The 7,694-nt window shown below is 43.3% G+C and overlaps 1 long non-coding RNA gene across 1 annotated transcript in view; it reads left to right on the forward strand.

The window, feature by feature from the left end:
- LOC307016813 overlaps positions 1 to 1,881 on the forward strand; it is a 55,498-nt gene extending 53,617 nt beyond the window's left edge. The window contains exon 2 of the long non-coding RNA XR_013801912.1: positions 1,324 to 1,881. This is a non-coding gene — a long non-coding RNA (uncharacterized lncRNA). The remainder of the gene's footprint in view (positions 1 to 1,323) is intronic.
- The last annotated feature ends 5,813 nt before the right edge of the window (positions 1,882 to 7,694 follow it).

A 7,694-nucleotide genomic window follows, 5' to 3' on the forward strand; every position in this document is an offset into this window, starting at 1 on the left:
CTGTAGCCTTTGTTCCATGTCCATATTCTTGTCTTTGTCTTTGTGTTTCTTAGACGTTTCATGGTGCCTTCTTAGATTATATTCTTTCATTACGGCCACACTTTCTCCACACAGAAGACACACAGCTTTGCCTTTTACCTCCGTGAACATGTACTCTGCCTCCCACCTGGCTTTAAACCCCCTGTTCTCACCGTCCACCTTCCGTTTAGCCATTATTGGGGAGCGGGGTTGCTGAAAGTTGACATCTGCCCTGAATGCTGATGACTAACGAAGCCGAGGCCCACTTGCGGCGCTGCAGTGAGTTCGCGGGCTACCGTTGCATTGTGGGAAATGTAGTCTTGGTGCGTGCAAAACACAAGCAGGCGGCTGTGGCCTGCGGGCCGGTTCTAATACTAATCAAATATCATCCCGGGGGCCAAGATAATTCATTCGCGGGCCGGATCTGGCCCGCGGGCCTTGACTTTGACACCCCTGCTTTAGTGGGAACACCTGTGGCTTTAGCTTGCCATTGCTGCTAGCTTGTGATTCAGAGCAGTTCATGTATGAACCTAATGGAGATGAATGGATAATAAAGATTGGAACTCCATTCTTAATACACCGCCTCCGACTCCCTTTCTTCGGCACCACAAAGTGCACATTTTATTAACAGTGATGCAAATTAGTCGCTTTTCGGCGCCTCCCGCTTTTTTAACGCTGCTTTGGGTGACTTGTGTAATTCGTGGAGAACCGAAGAGTTTTTTTTTTTTTGGGGGGGGGGGGGGGTCCGCCCGTCCGTCAGTACGTCCGTCAGTACGTCCGTTAGTCCGTCCGGCTGACGGACAACTTCTCACTTCAAAAAAGAAGAAGAAATCTAGATTGCAAAATAATTAAACAAGCGAGTGCCTGTTTTTCCTGGCCAAGGACAGGTTCCTTGAACACAACACGAGCGTAACGTGTCTTCACGTGGTTATTTCTCGTCTGAAAGGAGTGTAGACTAAACTAGAGTGCTTACGGAGAGCACCGGAATGCCGCTCCAGCTCTTCAAATATTGCAGTACCCATAAGGAGCCGTATGCCGCAGTGTTTGCGTCTTTAGTTGTAAGCACAGTGGCGATCTGTTTTTATCCACATTTTAACTACACCGAATCCTGCTACAGCATGCCATGATGTTTAAAAGTGCAAACGTTAATTTTTTTATAAGAGTGTTAAATCAACCAGAACTTTGTTTAGCATTCAGCACCATCATTTGGTTTGGGCTATGTTGTACACTAGAATCCATCGCTCATTACAGTCTGTAAATCTTCCAACAGTTTTAAACTACACCTTTTACTTTGTCTTTTCACAGGGACAGAGCAAGACACTCTGACCCTCATCAAAGTGAGGGTCGAGAACGATAACCTTTTTACTGACCGAAGGCACACTGCCAAGAAAGCCTGGGAGTGAGTGACATTTTCCTGGATTGGGAACATAATAGATCCGTATTTTACGGCCATGCATGAGGCCATCGGTGGGAGGCCATTCATCGACCCTCCCACCCTGATGGACTCGGCCACTGCTGCTGTGGCTTCTGGCAGTGGCTCAACATCCACTGAGGCTGTCCAGAGCCAGGCCACAGAGTCTGGCTCGGACAGCCAGGAGTGTGTTGGGCCATCCACCTCTGCCGGTCCCCCTCCCCGAAAAAAAAGAAAAGCGCTTTGCTACAGTTCCTGGAGGCGGACAAAGAGGAGGACCGCTTCAACCGCCAGCAGGCAGCCTGGGAGGAAGCCAAATTCCTCAAGCTCTTCGAGGAACTAGTTAGGAAAGAATAGTGTCTTTTTTTTCTTCTTTTTTCTGTACTTTGGATGTGTTCATTTATTCTTTATTTATATATGTTACAACATTTAGTAAACATATTTAAGTTTGACCTTAACTCTTGTGTGGTGTGTTCATATTTCTGTTATTCAGCCAGTGTTCGTGGGTCTGTTGGACCCGAACACCCTGTATGTAATATAAATGTGTGTGGGGGGTGGGGTACAGTGGTTGGTCACTGAAAATGTGTTCTGATATCTGTTCTTCACAGATAATTCAATTCAAATCCTTTATTTATCCAGGTGAAATCTCATTGAGATCATTGATCTCTTTTTCAAGGGAGACATGCAGAGCCAAGGCCATTGAGTGAGTTAGAGAAAATAAATTATCAATTTTCTTTAGAAAAATGATAAACGGGTCCCACAGACCCGAACACCATACAAGGGTTACATCAAGCATGAAGCCTTCTTTACAATTAGACATACAGAAACACACATGTTTGCTGAAGATACAAGGAGATCTTTATTTTATACAACGCTGAATATACATTTTATGATTGTGACCTGACTGAAAAGCCAACGTTTTTAAAGTCTTTTTGCAACCCAAGGCATAACTTTCTATAGTCATACCGAAAGTCATGGCCACTGATTTCCGCTTTTTAAATCTCCACCTCAAATAATTCTGCGCATAAACCAACCGTGTGTAAAGTATCCAAATGCAATATCAGGGATTTTTTATTATAAATAATATATACATTAACATTGAGGCAAGTTACTGCATGTAGCTCAAACCCTACATAAGTCAAATTAATAACACATGTCTCTTCTTTCTTTTCAAGTTCAGTCAAAGCATAACAATATTTTATCACTGAACATGACTAAATTTCAACACTAAACCTAACACTTTCTTAAGAGATTGTGTGATGGCCTTTTTCACATACGATTTGTAATAAGATATGGGTCTGTAAAGTCCTTTGCTCTAAATAAACTTGAGCAAGGTGAAATTGGAAATAAGGCATATAAATGGACGAACAAAAGAACTGAGTAATGCATCTGGCCAGTAAATGCATTTTTCATCGGTGAAGAACACAAACGGGTAACAAAAAAACAGGCCATAAATAAATATCCTCTCAACAATAATCGTGGTCGTTCAGCTGGACCGGGTTGTGGTCAGCAGCCGAGATTTGGTCTGCCAGTCTGTCTCTCCGGCCCTGTCCACCTCGCTCCCCCCTCACAGGACGAGGTGGAGACCTCTCTACCCCCTCCTGCTGCTTCTGCTGCTGCTCCTCCTCCTCCTCCTCCTCCTCCTCCTCCTCCTCCTCCTCCTCCTCCTCCTCCTCCTCCTCCTCCTCCTCCAACAGTTCAGTCATGTCTGCAGTAATGCTGAGATTGTGCAGTACACAGCAGGCAGTTACCACAGCAGGGACAAAGGTGTGGTTCACCTCCAAGGCCTTTGACAGGAGGCATCTCCATCGCCCCTTCAGTATCCCAAAAGCGCGCTCCATGATGCTGCGCGCTTTGGCATGGCAGCCGTTGAAGCGGCTCTGTACCCTCCCCTGTAGTGGCTCCCGATACGGGGTTACGACCGTTATGGGGTGTACAATGCACGGATAGCCACCATCTCCCACAATAAAGTACCCTGGTGGAGGGTACAGAGCCTCTTTGTATAAGGTACTGTTTTTTAGGACACGGGTGTAGTGCACTGAGCCGGGAAAATCCTACGAATGTTTGTAGGAATTTACCCTTCCCATCGAATACAGCCTGCAGCTGTATGGAAGGAAAGAGGTTCCGATTTATGTAGTCCTGGCCACTGGGTCCGGGTGGGATCTTTATTCTAATCTGGCACCCATCAATGGCACCCACACATGAACTAAACGCCGGGCTATCGGCCAACTGCTGGAAGCCCTGCCCTACCTCCTCCAGCTCTGGACCAGCAAGCAGCCTGATCACAGACTGCCTAAGAGCAGCGATGTCCTCCACTCCCTGGTGGACCAGTCTGTGGACCGTGGAGAGGGGTACCTTAAAGGCCCGGGACACCACACTGTATGACAAACCGTGTGCCAGCCAGTACACAGTTTTCAATACAGTCATGTGGTGTCCCCAGGCCTGTCTCCTCTCAGGCCCCAGACACCGCATCAAGGCCTCCAGGGAGTCTCGGGTCATCCTGAAGTCCTTCAGCAGGCACCCATCTCCGAAGTACAGCTCCAGTACGGGGACACTGCTGTTCAAACTTTTGTATGAGTGTGGGTGTTGAACCTGCAGGAAGAATAAAATGTACAGGTCAATCCTTTATCCATCAAACTAAACTGCACATACATATTCTGTCATAACAAATTAATCTATTGTTGTATTCCAATGAAAAAAGCCAGCTATTTTTTCAACTATTTAAAACAATTGTAATCGAACACTCAAATACCTCAAGATGAAGCAGGATGGCTTTGCGCATTCTCGCTTTCCAGCGCTGGGATCGGCGTCTCCTGATTCCTGTTGTTGGTCAGAAGTTTTTGCCACTGCCGTAAGGCACATGCTTCAGCGGGTTTCATGACTCAATTTGTGTCATGTGGTCACTGAATATGTTTTTCGTTGTTGAGATTTAAATCACAGGTGTGCCTGGACCTTAGCCTGTCAGGTCCCTCATGATTAGTTAATTACTTGGATTAAAAATTCGTTGCAGGTGTTTTGTGAAAGAGGTGTGAGTTGATGATTTATCATGTCATTTAGCTACTAGTTTAAAAAGGTTAACATAGCCTATAGTATAGTGTATAGACAGTCATTGTTTTTTTTTGTGTGTTTGTATATGTTCATGTGTGAATATATGAAACGTACATAAGCCTCATGTAGCCTATACAGGACTCTCTCAGAAAATTAGAATATTGTGATAAAGTTCTTTATTTTCTGTAATGCAATTAAAAAAACAAAAATGTCATACATTCTGGATTCATTACAAATCAACTGAAATATTGCAAGCCTTTTATTATTTTAATATTGCTGATTATGGCATACAGCTTAAGAAAACTCAAAAATCCTATCTCAAAAAATTAGAATAGTTCCTCAGACCAAGTAAAAAAAAAAGATTTATAACAGCAAAACACAATCAAACATTTGAAAATGTCCATTAATGCACTCAGTACTTGGTTGGGAATCCTTTTGCACGGATTACTGCATCAATGCGGCGTGGCATGGAGGCAATCAGCCTGTGGCATTGCTGAGGTGTTATGGATGCCCAGGATGCTTCAATAGCGGCCTTTAGCTCATTAGCATTGTTGGGTCTGGTGTCTTTCAGCTTCTTCTTCACAATACCCCATATATTCTCTATGGGGTTCAGGTCAGGGGAATTTGCAGGCCAATCGAGGACAGTAATGCCATGGTCAGTACACCAGTTACTGGTGGTTTTGGCACTGTGGGCAGGTGCCAGATCATGCTGGAAAATGAATTCCTCATCTCCATAGAGCTTTTCAGCAGACGGAAGCATGTAGTGCTCGAAAATCTCTTGGTACACAGCTGCATTTACTCTGGGCTTGATGAAACACAGTGGACCAACACCAGCAGCTGACATGGCTCCCCAAACCATCGCTGACTGTGGGAACTTCACACTGGATTTCAAGCAACTTGGATTTTGCTCCTCTCCAGCCTTTCTCCAGACTCTGGCGCCTTGACTTCCAAATGAAATACAAAACTTGCTTTCGTCTGAAAAGAGGACTTTGGACCACTGTGCAACTGTCCAGTGCTTCTTTTCCTTAGCCCAAGTCAGACGCCTCTTCCGTTGTCTTGAATTCAGAAGTGGCTTGACCATGGGAATACGGCTATTGTAGCCCATTTCCCGGACACGTCTGTGAACAGTGACTTTTGATACCTGGACTCCAGCTTCAGTCCACTGTCTTTGAAGCTCCCCCAAATTCTGGAAGCGACTCTTCTTCACAATGCTGTTAAGGCTGCGGTCATCTCTCTTGGTTGTGCAGCGTTTCCTGCCACATTTCCCCCTTCCAACAGACTTTTTGTGGATGTGCTTTGAAACTGCACTCTGTGAACAGCTTGCTCTTTGAGAAATTTCTTTTTGTGTCTTACCCTCCTGATGGAGGGTGTCAATGACGGTCCTCTGGACAGCAGTCAGATCAGCAGTCTTCCCCATACTTGTGATTTAGTTTACTGAACCAAGCTGAGTGTTTTTCAAGGCTCAGGAAACCCTTGCAGGTGTTTCCAGTTAATTAGACGATTCAAGTGATTCGTTGAACACCCTACTAGTATACTTTTTCATGATATTCTAATATTTAGAGATAGGATATTTGAGTTTTCTTAAGCTGTATGCCATAATCAGCAATATTAAAATAATAAAAGGCTTGCAATATTTCAGTTGATTTGTAATGAATCCAGAATGTATGACATTTTTGTTTTTTTAATTGCATTACAGAAAATAAAGAACTTTATCACAATATTCTAATTTTCTGAGACAGTCCTGTATGTCTCCCTTTATTTGTAGGGTACTTTTTATAATAATGTTTTAGTGCTGCCCAATACAGAAGAGATGCTAGTATGTGTCGAAAATACTCATACATTCGTGTCATACTTGTTGCAAATGGAATTAAAAATAAATATGTGGGGGGAAAATGTTCAGCTGATCTAACAGAGATTACAAAATACAGCGCTCTAACAAAACACTAACAGCTGATGCAGCTGTTGCCACGTCTTAATTAACGGACGTCGCTTTAATATGACCGCGCAGAGGAGAGGAGTTCTCATTTCTCTAACCGCCTGCTGCTTCCCCTCCTCTCTCCTCGGTTTCCCTCCTAAGCTCGCATCTCCTGTGGGCGGGACTAAGTATCGAGGATAGGAGTCGAGGAGGGGAGTTGGAGAAATGAGAAAGGGCCCAGGTGGAAGAGAGCTCTCTCCTGAGAGGCTCAAATAACCTCAGCTCAGTGAGGTTAAGGCACACCTTGATATGATCATTATAATTATTAATGAGACATTAGAGACTAAATATAAGTATAAAATACTATATGACAGTCACAAACAAGTTGTTAAAAATAACAAGAATAGAGTTTAAAAGGGGAGTGATTTGTAAAATATCCCAAAAGAAAAATCTGCTTACAGTTCTGTTTCAAATGGGTGTTGAGAGATGTACCCATAGATCTCCTCATGTTGCTCTCAAAGTGCACCAGATTGATGCTTTTAACTTCAATATTTAAAAAAAAATCTTCCCGGGGGAGCATGCCCCCGGACCCCCCTAGAGGAGGTTAGGTCCCCCCCACTTAAATCACGTTCACATGGATACTAAATACATTTGCACACATCTTGTGTCCATATCTTTCTGTTTTGGTGGTCATGTCACACTGTGCCATGACTCGCGCATGCATGCATGCATCGCGAGTCATGGCGATATCTGGATTAAGAGGTTGCTTTTTCTTTGCACAGCATGAAAGAAAGGCCAAATGAATTGGCTGTGATTTTAGTTTTTTTAAGCAGAGGTTGAGTTCAATCATTTGTACGGCCCTCGGAGGATGTTGTAAAGATTGAAAGGAAAAAGGTTCCCCACCCCTGCTGTAAATAATAATAAAAACCCTTGATTTATAACTTTACATCTCTGTCTCCTATTGATCTGAGTATATTATAAAGAAGAGCCAGTTAATTGAAGCATTATAGCACAGGCCTTTGTCAGATGGTATATTACGCAGTTTTTTTCCTGCTTCTAATAGTTCTCTCTTTTTTCACCGTACCTGTGTTTGCATCACTGATTAAATGTTTATATGTTGTAAGTTTGATAGCCTGGACAAGCACAATATACACTGCCCTTGATTCTGTATATGTGTATATTTATATTTTGTATTCCATATATATATACTCTATAGATATTTATATATTCACTCTTTTGCGTATTCTTATTGACCTTCTACTGCTGATTTGCATATCATTATTCATTTTTTATTTTATTCTA

This window comes from Notothenia rossii (assembly GCF_949606895.1).
Source record: "Notothenia rossii genome assembly, chromosome: 8".
Taxonomy (NCBI): domain Eukaryota; kingdom Metazoa; phylum Chordata; class Actinopteri; order Perciformes; family Nototheniidae; genus Notothenia; species Notothenia rossii.